This window comes from Rattus norvegicus, chromosome 20 (genome assembly GCF_021556685.1).
Source record: "Rattus norvegicus strain SHRSP/BbbUtx chromosome 20, alternate assembly SHRSP_T2T, whole genome shotgun sequence".
Taxonomy (NCBI): Eukaryota; Metazoa; Chordata; class Mammalia; order Rodentia; family Muridae; genus Rattus; species Rattus norvegicus.
This window is the reverse complement of record NC_141553.1, coordinates 28,542,550-28,561,062: the sequence shown is the minus strand read 5'-3', so window position 1 is coordinate 28,561,062 and position 18,513 is coordinate 28,542,550. Positions and strand designations below refer to the sequence as shown.

The 18,513-nt window shown below is 44.3% G+C and overlaps 1 protein-coding gene across 2 annotated transcripts in view; it reads left to right on the top strand.

Annotated features, from left to right (window-relative positions):
* Nucleotides 1-18,513, top strand: part of Mcu (mitochondrial calcium uniporter) — a 164,693-nt gene that overhangs the window by 127,427 nt on the left and 18,753 nt on the right.

Genomic DNA, 18,513 nt, shown 5'->3' with positions numbered 1-18,513 from the left:
CTTCTCATCTCAGTTTTTCTGGCCCCAGACCCCCAGCTATAAATGACTAATAGCGAAACATTTGTAGCAGATGGTTTGGACCTGCTTAAGGCCTTCAGGGGTCCCTCCATGTTAATGAAGGCCAAGGATGAAAGCAGTTCTAACATGGAGCCTGGCAGGCTTTAGAGAGAAAAAGAAGGTGATATTAAAAATTGTGAGGTCAGCTGATTTGTATAGGCCAAGACCCCATCTTCCTCTCTAACTGGAGAGTGGAAGGCCAACTAGAAAAGAGGGAGAAAAATAATCTGTGTCACTGCCTTCCGTTTCTTTGTCCAGAGATGCAGTCCGCTCACTTGGCACTGTGTCATAAGAATTGTGGTAGAAATTATATGATCTCTGTAATCAGTAGAAGTTATGGCTGCCTCATAAAAATCATTTGGGGGCAATTTTCATAGTGAAAATCCTGTATAGTGCTATACACACGTCTGTTTGGCCGCCCTGGGCAAGGGTAATTATAGCTAAGAATTTGTAGTTCTTAGGCTCGGATCTGTGAGTGGGGTGCAGATCTAGGTGTATGCCTAGTTCCCCTCACTTTGGTTTCTGCCCTAACATGTTCATTTTTATCTTAATATGTGTGCGTGTTCAATTCCATACATTAGTACTGTGTTGACATCATCTCTCTCCCTTTTTCCTCTCCAACTCCTCCTATGTCCCCATAACTTCCTATCAAATTCAAGTCTTCTTTGTCTTTAATTATGATTGTTTCACACACGCACACACACACTCACACACACTCACACATGCGCACACACTCACACACATATACACACACATGCACTCACACATGCACACACTCACACACATGCACACACACACTCACACATGCACACACACATACACACACACCACACGCACCCACACACACACATGCACACATACACGCACTCACACATGCACACACTCACACACATGCACACACACTCACACATGCACACATACATACACACACACCACACGTACCCACACACACACACACACACGTACTCACACATGCACACATATACGCACTCACACACGCACGTGTACGCACACACACACACACACACGCATTCACACACACCACTGAGTCCATTTGGTGTAGCTGGCATGTACGTGTGTTGAGGATTGACCATCTGGGGTTGGATAACCCATTAGGGCCTCAACCCCAGAGAACGTTGATTCTCTTTCTCTGTAGTCGTTAGTTACCTGTGGCTCTTCATCTAGAGCTGGGGCCCCGAAGTCTCCGTTCTCTGTGTTGGCATGTCAACTGCTATTCTAATTATATAGGACTTGGTTAGGCAGCCATGTTGTTGAGACTGTGGCTGCAGCTTCCCTGTCATGTCTAGAAAACATTATCTAGCATCAGCCAGTGGGGGGAAGAGATATTTACCTTCTTACAACTGAGTCGTAAGAGTTCTGTGTTACAGTTCTCTAAGAGAACATTAGGAGAGAATGGATGCATATACATTAAAAGGGGTATTTATTGTAGTGGCTTACAGACTGTAGTCCAGCTTGTCTAACCATGACTGTCTCCCAGTGGAAAATAATCAGTAGCTGTTCAGTCCATGAGACTGGATGTCTCAGCTGGTCTTCAGTCTATATCGGAGTCCTGAAGAAGTAGGTCCTAACACCAGTGAAGGCATGCCTCCACAACAGAGTAGATGAACTTGCCAGCAAGAATGACAGCAAGCAGGCAAAAAGCAAAAGCTTCCTTGTCCCACGTTCTTTTATATGGGCTGCCACCCAAAAGTGTGGCCCAGATTTCAGGTGGGACTTCTGACCTCAAGGGATCAAGTCAAGAGCATTTCCCACAGGCATGCCTAGATGCTTGGGATTTAGTGGACTCCAGATGTAGTCAAATCAACAACCAAGATTAGCTTTTTTTCTGTTTCTTGATTTTTGGAGACAGGTCTTGTTATATAGCTTAGGCTGACCTACCTCAGTGATCCCCCTGCCTCAGCCACCTAAGTCCTAGGAGCATAGCCATCACAGCCACCATATGTCACTTATAAAAATGGTTTAAAGGGGAAAGATGATTTGAATTGAATGGCACTGTTAGTAACCACTCATGCACAGCTAAAGTTCCTTATTACCATATCTAGTACACGTGTCACATACAGAGTGCACATATCACATCAAATACACATGTCACATATAAAGTGCATACGTCATATGTAGAGTGATATATATATATATATCACATAGCAAGTACATGTCATGTATTAAGTGCATATGTCACATATCAAATACATAGGTCACATACAGAGTACACATGTCACATATCAATATACATGTCATATACAAAGAGTATATATCACATATCAAGTATACATGTCACATACAGAGTGCATCTATCACATATCGAGTACACATGCCACATATTGAGTGTATATATCATGTATCAAGTACACATTACATATAGAGAACATATATCACATATCAAGTACATGTCTCATATATTGAGTATACATACAATATATTGAGTATATATATCGCTTATCAACTACAAATATTGTACACCAAGGACACACATAAGTACACATCTTTCACCTTCCCTTTAAAAAGACCACAAAAAGAGGAAGTAAGGAAGCTATTTAGCATGAAGGTGACAGATTACAGAGCCTTACTTCCTACAACACCTTATATTTTCCTATTTAAAAGACATGTCCAACAGCTTGGACATTTTTTGTAAGCAGGAGTTTCAGTTTGAATCCTTACCAAAATATAAGGTTAGACTTGTTCTGCCACAGACGCCCTCTCTTGAAGGATGTGGTAAGCCTCGCTGTTCACGTTGTACTGAAGAATGGCCACCCCACATCGAAAAGGATGCAAACCTCACATGCCAACAGGGTGTGTGTGGGCTTAGTTTGGGGGGAAGCGAGCTTGTGTCAGGTTTCAGGGGACGGCATCCTTTTCAGTATTTTAGGGAATTAGAAACTCATTTCTCTCCCAATGCAGCTTGGTGAACCCGCCCTTGCTCTGAGCAGTTAGATCCTGGTGTTTCTGTTGATATGCATGCTGATGCAAAAAAACCAACCAAAGAAAAAAACCTCTGAGGTGTGGGTTCTGGAGGAAACTGGAAGGTCTCTCACTGTGACTGGCTACCATCTTTGAAGAAACATTCCATTTCTTTGCTAAAACACCGTGTAGGGAGGGAAAAGACGCTTTTTGACTGTAAGGAAGATCCCGGGACTCTACACAGATGGTGCATTCTCCATACTTAGCAACATGGATAATTAGGTTGTCAGGGAGAAGGCAGCTCTGCCCCACCGGTGTGACAGCCTTACTCTTCCATTCACGATGGCTCTGAAGAGGCCTCTCACAGGCCAAAATGAAGTCCGGCCTTCTGCACAGGTGTCCAGGTCTTGAGAACGAGGGTTTTGAGGTTTTTTAAATCCACAGAGTAGATCAAAATATAAAAGTTCTTTTCTTAGACTTTGGGTGGGAATTTTGTGTTCATGAGAGAAGAGGTGCGTGCGGGATTACTCCTTCCTGGCCGAAGTCACCTGGGAGAGTGTGGGGCTCCATGAATGAATATGGTCTTCTCATTTGACCTCAAGACTGTTGTTACTGGTTTGGCAGGAAGATGATGCACCCTGGGGCTGAGCTGTCTCCCAACTAGACAGCTAGACAAGGCCAAGCAAGTGGATTCCCTCAGCGGAGGAAGTGCCTCGGTAGAGGATCATTTGTGGAATAGTCTGTCTGCAGGTGTTGGGAAATCCCTCAGAGCGATGAGGATTACCCACACACAGAAAACCCCAGGTTGAGATGTGGGTTTGTAATCTCCCCATTTGTGACCTGGCATTGGAACAGTGGTAAGACTCTACCCCTGGGAGTAACAGTCCTCAGGTTCCCCATGCAAGCCTGTCACCATAATCTAAAGAGCAAGGCACACGACCTCCGGTGCCAAGAAGGATATGCAAGTTACCGAGTTCCAAAGCCAGGCCCTTGGCTCATGTCCGTGTCTGTCTGTTTGGGGTTTTGTATTGTCTTCGGCTTTGACACAGGGTCCCATGGCATAGCCCAGACTGGCCTTGAACTCCCGGTCGTCCAGTCTCAATCCCCCAATACAGGGATTACTGCTGTGGGTCATCATTCACTCCTGGATATTTGTTTTCTTTACTCCAGTCAAACAATAGCAGCCTTGAAGTGATCCTTCACATATAATTAAATTTTATTAAATTAAATATTTAGAATTACTTTTTAAATTTTGTATGATTTCTTTGTTTGTTAGTTTGTTTGGTTTTGGGTGTTTTGTTTGTTTGTTTGTTTGTTTGTTTGTTTTGAGACAGGGTTTCCCTGTGTAGACCTGACTGTCCTGGAACTCACTCTGTAGACCAGACTAGCCTTGCCTTGAACTCTCAGAGATCCACCTGCCTCTGTGTGGCAAGTGCTGGGATTAAAGGCGTACACTACCACTGCCCAGGTGATGTATTTCTTCTTTAAATAAACAGGAAATATTCATGACATTGGCTTTAAATGAGAAAAGAATTCAGCTTCCTTGAGCATTTACTTTTGAAATATGAAGGAAATTAATTGTCAGTGCAGTAAAATAAATTATACATAAAAGTTTTATATGCAAACTGCTTAGATTTAAAGAAGTCTACAATTTATCAGGGTCATCATTTTGGTCAACAAACCAAAAATGTTAAGAAATGCCAACTGAAGACATATAATGTAATGTCTTGAAAAACAGAGTCGGGGATGGGGAGAGTGTGGGGTTTTGTTTGTTTGGTTTGAGTTTTTTCCCTTTCGCACCAAACAGTAGTCCGAGTACGCCACAGTGATCTGTCCCCTTGGTTATGTCCAAGGTTTTCGTGACCCTGGGCAGAGCCAAGTGCTCCCCTTTCTCCTGCCGAGATGGACCGTCTTGACACAGCGACTTAGGGCAGAAGGGCTATCACAGTCCTAGTCAACACTGGCCTCCTCTGAGGGAGCACCCACAGCCCAGAGCAGAGAGACGTGAACGCATGCGTGCTTCAGTACCTACCTCACTCTCTGCTCTCACACACCCCGGGGCCCAAAGCTTGGGACCGGCTCCACCACAAACACGTCAGGTCTTCCCTCAGGCCAACCTGATCTAGACAAGCCGTCTCTGAGACTTGTTTCCCAGATGACTCTAGGTTATGTCAAGTTGGCCATTAGACCTAACCATAACAGTTCCTAAAACACTGTGTGCTGGTTTCCGTGTGAGCATAAACCTTCACTATTTGGGGCAGGTATCAAGAAGCATGGTCAGCAAGAAAGAGTGTGTTCTTTCTGTGATCCACCATGACCTGCCATCTCCATACCCGTGGCAAATCAGTCTGAACTGATGCCCTTCTCTCCTCCTGGTCTTGAGTGGAAGAAGTCTGTTTTGCTCATGTGATATTCAAAGGTATAATTGGGAATTTTCTTAGGCATTTGTGATATAATTTTAGACTCCCAATTCTAGGAAAAGCAAAAGAAACTCCTAAGCCAGAAATGCCTCCCATACGTTTTCATTGAATCTTTTCAGCAGCCCCAGCAGCGTGAGCAGAGCTGAATGATGGGTGAGGATCACAGGGTCACTCGTGTTTAAATGCCTGGCCACAGAGCCACAGTGCTGCCTTCTGGGAGAGCTAAACACTACCAAGTCCGAGACCCCAGGACCCATAATTTTGCTACTGTTCCACTGTCTGTATTTGAGTGTGTGTTTAGCTTTTTAATCACTCAGAAATTAAAATGGGCTGAGGATCAAAGTATAATTAAAAGTACTTCCCAACAGTACCATCAAATGCATTATTTTAAAAGAGAAATATACAGAATTAAGATGAGGTTTTATTTTCTTTTTGCTTCTTTGTTTTTGTCACCGTCTCACTGTGCATCTGTGTAGCTCAGGCTACCCTGGAACTCATGGAGGTCCACCCGCCTCTGCCTCCTGAGTGCTGGGATTAAAGGTATTTGCCACCCGACCTGGCAGGATTTCATTTTTATAAAACCAAAATAAAATACTGAATCCCTTACTTAATCTCCATGGAGTACAAGGAGAGAGGATAGCTATAGTGCCATCCTCGACATAGAACAGATGGCCCCCATAGGCTCATGTATGGAACTGCTTGGTCACCAGGGAGTGGAAGTGTCCGAAAGGTATGCCTGCTACTAGGGGTAGACTTTGAGGTTTCCAAAGCCCGTGCCAGGCCCAGCACTAGAACCGTAGTTAAGACAATGGCCTTTATGTAATACAAAGGTTCTCTGACACTTAATTATGAATGAATTATTTTCATAAACTGACTTTAAGAGAACTATAATTAGGAAGGTAGAGGTCACATTGCTGTTTTAACAAACACTAAAGGATGCTTTCTCACATTTGTAATTTAAACCTCACAATGCCTTAATGACAGGATTTTATATAATCTCAGAGGAAGTCAGTTGTCTAATTTATTTGGCGTACACAATGAAATATTTAGCCGATGTGATTAAAATCAACTATGTTGCTTATAAGAAAGACCCAAACAACTGTAATCATCAAATTATTGATGTGAATATTATGATTGGATTTTCACATGTTAACCTGGAAGGCTGGGACAATGCCTCAGCAGGTAAAGGAAACTGTTGTTACCAAACCTGATACAGAGTCCAGTCCCCAGACACACATAGTAACCTGATAACCAGAGTCCAGTCCCCAGACACACATAGTAACCTGATACAGAGTCCAGTCCCCAGACACACATAGTAACCTGATAACCGGAGTCCAGTCCCCAGACACACATAGTAACCCTGATAACCAGAGTCCAGTCCCCAGACACACATAGTAACCCTGATAACCAGAGTCCAGTCCCCAGACACACATAGTAACCCTGATAACCAGAGTCCAGTCCCCAGACACACATAGTAACCCTGATAACCAGAGTCCAGTCCCCAGACACACATAGTAACCTGATAACCAGAGTCCAGTCCCCAGACACACATAGTAACCCTGATAACCAGAGTCCAGTCCCCAGACACACATAGTAACCTGATAACCAGAGTCCAGTCCCCAGACACACATGGTAACTCTGATAACCAGAGTCCAGTCCCCAGACACACATAGTAACCCTGATAACCGGAGTCCAGTCCCCAGACACACATAGTAACCCTGATAACCAGAGTCCAGTCCCCAGACACACATAGTAACCCTGATAACCGGAGTCCAGTCCCCAGACACACATAGTAACCTGATAACCAGAGTCCAGTCCCCAGACACACATAGTAACCTGATAACCAGAGTCCAGTCCCCAGACACACATGGTAACTCTGATAACCAGAGTCCAGTCCCCAGACACACATGGTAACCCTGATAACCGGAGTCCAGTCCCCAGACACACCTGGTAACCGTGATAACCAGAGTCCAGTCCCCAGACACACATGGTAACCCTGATAACCAGAGTCCAGTCCCCAGACACACATAGTAACCCTGATAACCAGAGTCCAGTCCCCAGACACACATAGTAAACCTGATAACCAGAGTCCAGTCCCCAGACACACATAGTAACCCTGATAACCAGAGTCCAGTCCCCAGACACACACAGTAACCCTGATAACCAGAGTCCAGTCCCCAGACACACATAGTAACCCTGATAACCGGAGTCCAGTCCCCAGACACACATAGTAACCTGATAACCAGAGTCCAGTCCCCAGACACAGAACTGACTTCTGAAAGTTGTCCTTGAACCTCCACACACATGCATGATGGTATGTACATATAAAGAAAGAAATGTAATCAAATAATCAAATATTACTGTGGAAAGATAAATCTCTCTCTCCCTCCCCCCCCCGTGTGTGTGTGTGTGTATGTATGTATGTATGTATGTATGTATGTATGTATGTATGTATGTATGTGTGTGCGCTAAAGATCAAGTCCAAAGCTTCTACATGCCAGTCAAGTATTCCATCACTGCACCATCCCCCAACCCTAGCAGTGTTTTGGTGGGGATTACATTTATTTATTAATAGGGCCATTCATACAATGGCACACATGTGGCGGTCAGAGGACACTCGACCGGAATGGGACACTCTACCATATAGGTTGTGAGCAGATGCCTTTATCTCCTAGGCCATCTTGCCAACTCTACTCTCGCTATTTTGAAACAGGATATTACTCTTAGCTCAGGCTGACCACCAACTTGCTAGGTTGTCTAGGCTGGCCTTGAATTGGCAGTCCTTCTGCATCCACCTCTGAAGTGATAGGATTGCAAGTATGTTCTGCCATGCCTAGCCTAGGAGGATATTTTCTGTAACTATTTCCATACGTTGGTGTGGTCCAGTGTGACTTACTTGTTCCAACCAGACCTCTTGGAGAGGCTGCTTCCTTGATGCAGTACTGTCAGTGGTGAGACCTTTGGGAGGTGCTTGGGTCTTGGGATCACCACCCTTATGGTGATGGCTTAAGGGTTTTCAGAAAGGTTTGGGCTATGTGTCAACAAACTGACCGAGATGTCTCAAGAGTGGAAAATGTGTTATAGGAGTTGGGCTTTTCCTGAAGAACTTGTTTGCTTCCCCAAGAGCAAATGGTTACAAAGCTGGCATGTCCCTTCTTCTCTCTTCATATATATACACGTGCTGTTTCACACCTGTTCTTGCCATGTGATGTCATCCACTGTGGGATGAAGCCATGTGATGTCATCCACTGTGGGATGAAGCCATGTGATGTCATCCACTGTGGGATGAAGCCATGTGATAACATCCACTGTGGGATGAAGCCATGTGATGTCATCCACTGTGGGATGAAGCCATGTGATGTCATCCACTGTGGGATGAAGCCATGTGATGTCATCCACTGTGGGATGAAGCCATGTGATCTCATCCACTGTGGGATGAAGCCATGTGATGACATCCACTGTGGGATGAAGCCATGTGATGTCATCCACTGTGGAAGGAAGCCATGTGATATCCTCAGCAAATGTTTCCAGTCTGAGAGCTAAATTAATCTCTTTTCTTTATAATTTAATGTCAAGTATTTTGTCATAGTGACACAAAATGATTTAAGACATGGTTATTTTTCAAATGAAAATGAGACAGATTTAGTCACATTAGTAGAATGAACTAACTTTCGTTTTGGTGATGACAAAAAGCCTTTTTAAAAATATAGTATACAGAAACATTCTTGGAGGGTCTACAGTTAGCACATGTAGGTAAAATGTGTTTTTACATCTATATATTATGAGTACTTTAAATAAAGACATATTCTATATAAGTGATTGTTCTGAGGGTATTTTGAGGCAAGTATATTTTTGTTGGAGATTAGTTCTAATGCTTTGATTCAATCAGGAATCTGTGTGTCCAAATGCTAATGGTCCATATTCCCAGTTGGTTTTTGATCAATCAATAACGATGCCAATGGGCAATGGCTGGGCATGGGGCGGGTCCCTCAGAGTCATCTGGGCTAGGCTGCAGCGAGGAACAGAGGAGAATCACCATGACTTTGGGTAGAAGGAGATGGGACGCAGGAGCTACAGGAGAGAAAGCCAACCAGCGATGTGAGACTTTGGTAAAGTCTCCACCAGCCTTTTCCCCAATCGCACCTGGGGTAGCAGGGGAAGGTTTAGGAGTGCACAGTCTTTGAGGTAGCCAAGGCATTTTAAAAAGAAGCTAATGTGTGTGTGTCTTTCATTCACAGACCCAAAGATAGCTCCAGGGTGGGTGCACACATGAAATCCCCAGGAGCCAGCAGTGTAGCAAAACTCAACACTATACATTACACCTACATGTGCTAACTGTAGACCCCCCAAGACCGTTTCTGTATACTACATAAGAGGCTTTTTGTCATCACCACAATAAAAGTTCATTCATTCTACTAATGTGATCATTTTATGCTTAGCCTAACATACAGTTTAACTAAAAACCATGCCCACGGGGGTAGTACTGTTAAAATATTTGTTTCTAGATGTAAAACTAATAAAAGTATCCGAGACACCACTGGGAAGAAGAAACTGTATTGGAGGACATAGGACATAGAATAAATGCAGATTGGGCACATTAGCGCTTGTAAAGATAATGTGGCTAAAATGTTTCCTCTCTCCCAGGGAATCTGTAAACTGGGTTTAACACTAGTCAAAACCCAGCAGACACTGATGAAGCTGCTCAGAATTCATGAGTGAGGAAATGCACAGACAGCCCAGGCAGAGCTCAGGGATAGGAAAGCGAGGCGTACCTGAAGGCCATGCTAGCTGCTGTCATCAAAACAGGTGACATGTTGGCGTGGGAAAGATTACTGCCTCAGGTCAGAGGAACCTTGTGCCAATAGAAGGCTGGCATGTGATAGAATTAGTTTTAGAAATCAGAGGCAGGAGAGAAGGCTGTTTAATAAATGGTACTTTCTATTACCAGGGAAGCAAGTTCCAGGTGCTTAAGGAGTAAGTTATAAAACACATACCTCCATAAGGAAAAATACCAGATGCTTAAAACATTGCACTGAGCTGGTATCCTTCTCAGCCTTTTGTATTTACAGTGAGAGAAATGTGTTGGATTGTTTTCCGTAGATAAATAATGCTATGTTCATACAATGAATTTCTGTTATAACTGTATAAGTAAATAATCAGAAGTAGGATTCCACCCTAATAAACCTCCAAACAGTGATGAACATTCAAGCAAGTTGTAGAAGTTTGCATATAGCAAGACCATTTCTATACCTATATCTGTATCTATATCATCTATATCATGTCTATATCTATATGACAGAGACACGCGCGCGCGCGCACACACAGTCTGAATGCACAAAATACCTGCATTTAGCTCTGGCATATTACTGAGGAGGGCCTTGAGTAAAGGGTCCTTTATTCTCATGTTTCTGTGAGGTGGAGATTCAGAGTTTAGCTAAGCACGTTGGAGACCAGCGAGATTGTAGTCCTGTGTCATCTAGGGCTGCTGTCACTGAAGACAACTTGGGCTAGAGAAGCCAATTCTAAGGCTGCTCAGTGGGTTGTCAGTGGGAGACACTGCTTCCTCATATCGGTTTCCCCATGGGGTTACAGACTTGTCCTGACTTGATATGAGTGGGGCTACATATTGTGTGAGCACCTACAGATGAGAGAGCTGTCATGGTGAGACTTCTATCATAATAGATATTTAGAGAGAATACTGCATATGATACACAGACATGTATGTGTGCCTATGTTCCTGCCTGTATTCATGCAATTGTGTGTGTGTGTGTGTGTGTGTGTGTGTGTGTGTGTGTGTGTGTGTGTGTTTTGTAGGTGGGAGTAGTAAACACCAACTTCTAATCTGAGTTGGGATTTCCTTTGGAGGAAGGAAAATCACCCTGATTCAGTGTGGATAATAAAATAGTAGCAAGGCTGGGATGAAGGTCACTGTCATTCATAAAAGAGATGGTAGTAGCCTAGGCTAGACCTGAAAAGCCTCAGTTACTGATTAGTAGGGAAGTGCATGTTCCAGCATAAGGAAAGGTCAGATACGAGGTAGTTTTCTTCCTTGGACAAAAGCTAAATAATGGTCTTAATTGAGGTAGTAATGGTTAGAGAGGGAGATGAATTCTCTTTGGGGCCATGAGTTTTTAATGCTTGTATGGAAAGCTCGTGTGTCCTACACAACTGATGGGGGCACTGAGACAACACTGGCATTCGTGTGGTAACTGAAGCTGGAAAGATGTAAAATTGCTTGGAGAATATGTAGGCTGAGAAGCCCAGATTCTGGAGCAAAACACTTAGAAACTTTTGAAGAGTGAACAGAGGAAGAACTGAGTATGACTCAAAGTTAGGTCTAGGCAGACAGTGTCACACACCTTTAGTCCCAGCAGTAGGAGGTGGAGGCAAGAGATCTCTGTGAGTTTGAGGCTATCTTGGTCTACATAGTGAGTTCCAGGTGAGCCAGGGCTATGTAGCAAGACCTTGTCTCAAAAAAAAAAAAAATGGACAGACAGACAGACAACTAGAGAAGTACATTAAAGCCATTAAAGCTAAAGAGGGAAATGTTTAACCAATGAAGTAATTACATCATGGAATGCTGCTAAAAGAAGCAAGCAAGCTATGGGCCGAAATCCCCACTAATTTCAGCAGCAGACATAGTATGTGATCTAAGAGAGATGACAGTTGAGCCAGGCAAGGTAGATGTGACGCAAACACTGAGGAAGTGAATTAGTCAAACGACGAACACTAGGTTGCATTTAATCCAACTGCGACCTTCAGGGTCATTCTCTGATCTTGTGAGACTTTAATTTTCTTAGCTGTATTTGCAGCTCTATTTTTTTTTATTTTTATTTTTTTGTTGAAGAAGAGCGCATGGTTCTTTGGCTCCTGATATTAAAACCTTGCCATTGCATCTCAGTTTTGTGACGCGTTAGTGTTACCAGAAGCAGGCAATGTGTGCAGAGAACATAAGGGACAGAAATCATGGGGTTGGGGATTTGGCTCAGTGGTAGAGCGCTTACCTAGGAAGCGCAAGGCCCTGGGTTCGGTCCCCAGCTCCGAAAAAAAGAACCAAAAAAAAAAAAAAAAAAAAGAAATCATCTGTCACACCAAGTTCAGAGCCAGGGAACTTTACAAAGCCCACCCTACAGGTCCTGCTTTGTCTACTGCTCCCTTCCACAGTGAGCCCTCCAGACACACAGTCCTGTTCATGAATGGTATTTGATTTGTAGAGATCTCACCCAGTCTTTTGAATATGAACCAAACTGAGAAACTGTATCCCTTTGCAGTGGCGGGTGTCTGAGAGTTAGGTTGTTTCCCAGTCAAGGTCTCCTCTAACCCATCCCGACCCGGAACTTGCTCCGTGTGAACTGATCCTCTCTCCACCTTGACAGCTCTGGGATTATGAACCACTACCCGAGGCTGACAGGCTGTGAGAGAGAACAAGGGGCAGGGGTTTTACAAGCCTTTAAGCGTAAACATTTGACCAAATGATAATATGTGTATTCTACCACTGACCTTCCTTCCTTCCCTCCTGCCCCACCCTACCCAACCCCCACCCCTGCACCCCAGCTCCCGACCCCAACCCACAGGTCTGTTCCCAGTCTACTCCTAGTCTCTGTCCAGAGCACCTGCACTGCTCTCCTTAGCCTACAGAATTCCATGTTGTGTGCAGTGCTGCAGAAGTCAGAGGAGAGAGTTAGATCCTCTGGGATGGAGTTACAGACTGTTGTGAGTTTCCATGTGTCTGTTGGGAATTGAACCTGGGTCCTCTGGATGAGCAGCCAGTGCTCTTAACCGATGAGCCATCTCTGCCTACAGAATTCCAGATACTCTGTTTTATGCTTAAAGCCCTTGTTGCACTATGACCGGCTCTAAGTGTTTATGGTGACAACCCAGTGACTTCTAAGCCTCTTTGAAGCAACACTCTTGGTAAATGTGCTTGTTTATTCTTATTTTATTAATATAGAAGTTAAAGCCAAAGCTACTTTGTGGAACTTACACTTTAAAGGAGTATCTCTGTAGTAATGGGTGCTGTGACCCTCCTTGTAAATCCTACTTTACATCCTGAACATAACCCCCTCCCTCCTCTCCTCCCAGTCCCACTCTTACAGCATCCCCCGACCCCAAAGAAAAGGAAGGCTTGCTTTAGTACCACCCCACCTTGGGACATCCAGTCAAAGCAGGGCTAAGAGCACATCCTCTCTCACTGAGGCCCAGCCAGGCGGTCCAGCTAGGGGAAGGGGATCCAATGGCAGGCACCAAAGTCAGAGACAACCCCACTCCAATGTTAGGGGATCCACATGAAGACCCAGTTGCACGTCTGCTACAAATGTGTAGAAGGCCTGGGTCTGGCCTCTATGTCCTCTTGGGTGGAGGTTCTGCCTCTGTGAGCCTCCATGGGCCTTTTCTTGATACAGTTAAAGCTGACAGCCTTTGGGGATTACCCTGTAGGCTGTTAACCAAGAAGTCTAACATTTGCCCTGCAATCCAACGTGTGGGAAAGAGGAGGACCTGGGGCTTCTCTTAGAAAGCAGTATTATAATGAAGGTCTGTGTATTCCATGCAGAGTTGTTGCTCGAAACTCTTCTATTTCTTTCCTTCCAAAGGCTTAGTATTTAAAGGAAGATGCAAAGATCTTCAGACTCCCTGTTGACTGTGTCTCGCTCCGTTATTTTAAAGACAGCAACCTTACAGCTACCTTGGGCGTTTATCTGTGGAAACTGTTGGTGTGATGAGATGCTCCAAGCCTTAGCTCCAAGAATTCTATCTTTTCTTTAAATCCCCTCTGCCTCCTTTAGAGATCTGTGGTTAGCTTGTCTTTTGCATAACAGAAAGAAGATAATTGCTATAAAGATGCCAAGTGAAAACGCTAATCACTTAATTTACCATCATTGCTGTCTGTAGAAGAAGCCTATTCTTTCTGAGAAGGAAAATGATAATCTTTTCAAACGTGTCTAGATGTTGCAGATATGGCTGGTGTTGGTATTGGGTGTTTTGTTTGACCTGTTCCTGGGAAAGCAGCCTCTGCTCTGTTGCGGGTTGGTCTGACGCTGCTTGTCAGTATTCTAATGCTAAATACCGGTTCCTTGGGACTAGTGCCCTGAAACAGATGTACCCAAGGGATGTACCCAGTCACCCCCCCCCAAGTTATCCCTGATTGGTGAATATAGATGCCTACAGCCTAGAGCTGGGCAGAATTGGGATGGACAGGATCTGGGGTTCCCAGGCTTCAGGTCTAGGGAGGAAGAGAGAGAGGAAGGTGGAGAGAACAAAAGATGCCATGGGGTAAGAATCATAAAATCACAGTTATGACAGCTGGCCAATTGAATTTAAGAGCATCCCAAATGGAACATGGCAAGTTATACTGTGGGTTTGTCCATAGAGAAATAGACTGTGGCATAGAGAGTAGATCTGCCTAGGTCTTGTGCTGATTAAGGCTTATTGTAAATATAAAGGCTGTGTGTCTTTTATCCAGGAACTGAATGGTCAAAGACGGCATAGAAACCCTGGTCGAGACTAAGTATTTCCTACAACACTATTCTTTGAGTGTGTACTCAGTTGTTGTTTTTTAACTTTCTATGTCAAATCTCAAGTCACGTATCTGTGTCTGTGAAGTATGAGCTCTAATGGTGATGTCTGCCCTGCCACAAACACACAACTTACCTGTGGCAGCGGTTTTCAGACATCTGGACGTCAAGCAGCATAATCCTGCAATCCCCGCTAAAGGCATCTTCCCAACTTCCCGCAGGAGGCAGTCTCCAGACTAATGTATGAGGAGAAGAAACAGCCAGGGCCCGATCGGCTTGCTGAGATGAACAACGAGCCAGGACGCTGAACAGGCCTTGCTAGTTAGACAGCTTGTGTGATAGCTTCCTGCGCGGAGCGGTGACCAGCCAGATCCAGGTTGTCTGGTTAAAGGAAGAATAGACTAGGGTGGGCAGCCATCCTTGAGATGGCTAACTCGTCTTCTGGGATTGTGGTACAAAAAATCCTGAGGAGGGGGCTGAAATCATGTTCCTATGAGGCTGACTAAAGTCCACTGCACAAGAGTGACTAGAAAAACTTTCTCAGAAATTATTTTTAGCAGAAAACATAAAATGAGCACACCTCAGCACCCAGCCAGAATGCCTACAAATGGAGACACTCCCAAGAGATTTCCAGAAAGACCACCTAGAAAGTAGCCCCACAGTGAAGACTGCTCTACCTCTGTCTTGAAAGAGTCGTACAGTGCTGAGCAATACAAAATTAAGGCTATATAACTAGTGACTAAAATCACCTAGCCATGGAACATTGGGAGGCCATCCCCCAACTCAGCCTACAGAGACCCAGAAATGACAGAGATGAAGTCAGCAGCTGGTGTTCAAATGGCAGATGTGGCTATGGCCCTTACTAAACTCAGGAAGGAACGGGGAAATACAGTGTTAATGTGAAGACAGGGATGAGACATTAGAAAAGACAAAGTAATTTTCTAGAAATTGTTTGTTTGCTCATAGTTTGCTTCTTAATATCTAAAATTTAAAAACCATATAGAGCCAGAAAGTGGTGGCACGCACCTTTAATCCAAGCGCCGGGGAAGCAGAAGCAGGCGGATCTCTGAGTTCCAGGCCAGTCTGGTCTACAGAGCAAGTTCCAGGACAGCCAGCGCTACACAGAGAAACCCTGTCTCGAAAAACCAACAACCAATCAGTCAGTCAGTCAGTCAGTCAGTCAGTCAGTCAGTCAGTCAGTCAATTAAAACAAAACCATACAGGAGGAATTAAGGTAGGGGACAGGGGAATAGTGCTAAGGTGATCCAGAAGCTGAGCGGGAAGGACTTGGAATACATGAAGAAGGGTCACCAAGTGTCAAGACTACCACATGATTGACCAGAAGCATAGTTAGGGCTCTCAGGAAGAGGGTGGAAAACAGACAGGAAATTAAATAAGATTTTTCTCCAAATTTGGTGAACATGGTGAATGCTCCGCTCTCCGACATGCATCTGTTTAAGTAGAACAATCACGAAGGAAAACAAGTGACGTCACAATCAGCCCATTGAAAACCATGCTGAGCAGGGACCACAAAGAGCACACGGAGGAACACGGATCACAGATAGAATAAAGATACAAAAAGCCCGAACTCCATATTCCAGGTACGACAGGATGATGGAGCTAATTCTTCCAAAAGTGCCAAAAGGGGAGAAGAGAATCTGTCAGCTAGATTTTCTCTTACACACTAAAAATATCTTCCAAAACTCAAGGTGCAGTGACTTTCTCAGACATGCAAAAATGGAGAGAACCCACTGGCAGTACATTTGTGCAGCAGTCATGTTTAAGGTGGCTCTTCAGACAGAAAGGAGGCGGCGGCTTGGGGCACTGAACGAAGCACAAATGCTTTGCGAACGGTCACTTTAGTATTTAGAGAATAATGCGTGCTTTGTTCAGTATAGGCCCAAAGATTTCACAAATACCAATTTGCAGGAGGCTGAATCTGCCACAGATGGACGCTAACTGTGGCACAAGAACATTCCAGTCATCGTAGAAGTTTCATTGATGATAGCTAAGACTTTCTGTCAGTCATTGTAGAAGCTTCATTGATGATAGCTAAGGCTTTCTGTCAGTCATCGTAGAAGCTTCATTGATGATAGCTAAGACTTTCTGTCAAGGATGTGAAGAGAAGTTGCAGTGGGTTTTACATTGGAATAGGGCATGGGAGGATGGAGATACGAGGGTGGACCCATTACTTTCCATTAACCTAGAATTTTTAAAAATACCGCTCAGTGATACAAACAAATGAACTACGGTCGCATAGAGCATGGATGTGTCAACCATGCCATGGGAAAGCCGCCATTTACAAAGAGTTGCTTGTCATAGAGCACCAGTAGCACCTTGATACAACAAAATCCGATACAGGAGCTCTACAAAGCCTAGGGCTTTGCAGGGGCGGGGCTGAGGGAATTGTGGGGAATCGTAGGGATGTTTTTGAGACAGTCATCAAATGTCCGTTGAAAATGAGAATGGTTGGGGGTTTGTTGTTGAGACAGGCAAGAGCACGGGAGTGGGTAGCAGCTCTGGGAAGTCCGATGCTTTCTGAATCTCCACGGCAGTTCCTCCTGATCTAGTTTTGAGGTGTGCAGTGCTACTGAGAACAACAGAGGAGCCTTTCGATGCTTCAAGTGAGCTCATTAGCACTTCGTGGCCAGTTAGTGCGCTGCTAGAGTGGTTTGTTTCCTTTCTTCCTTACAACATTCTGAGAATTAGGAGCCCACTCTCTATGTAGGAAAAAGAAGACATGAAGCCAAAGGAAGTTATGTAATTCCCAAAGATCCCGCACCAAGACGCAACCCCAGTTCCTACTCCAAAGCCTTTTCCTCTCCTTCTGGCTTCAACTTTAAGTGTTTAGCTGCTAATGTGAGGCTTGGGACTGAAAACGTTGCTTTAAAAATATATCTGAAAATTATTCTTAGGGAAGGTTTTCTGAGATTCATTTTACTAAGGCTCTGTGCATCAAAACTGCCAAGAAAGGAGAAGGGAAATAAGCAATGCAGTTCCTACGGTGTAGCTTGTTGGTGGCTCCGGTTCTCCCCTTCCTACATCAACGCTGTGAGATTCTGTTCTGAGTTCACTCCCGGGTGATCTTACGAGGATGCTCACATGCACCCCAAAGGGGCTGGTTTGTGTCTTATCGCTTTGCGTGTCTGTGTTGTATAACTGAATATTTAGCTATTCTGTTATACCGTAAATTTATCATTCTGAGGAAGAGCCTCAGTTCTCGGCAGACTTTGGGACTCTGGATGACAAGACCTCCTCCAGGTCAATCTCCTGCATCTGCTCCTTTGGCTACTTACTAGAACCGTGCCAGATAGGACCAGGCCGTGACTCAGCCACACCCGGAGCCCCCTGTGTTGTATACCACAAAAGCATCTCTCTGGCCCACTCAGAAGACAAGTCCCTTGTGCACTTTTCCATATCTGAAACAGTCCCTTGATCTATTCAAGCTCCAATGAGTCTGTTCCCAGATTAACTCTAAAAATTCTTGTTCTTAAACCTTCCTTAAAAACATCTTAAGTCACACTAATGGTAGTATGTATTCCCACCACAAGTAGGGAAAACGATGAGGAGATTTTACTTATAATAAAATCTAACCGTTATATGTT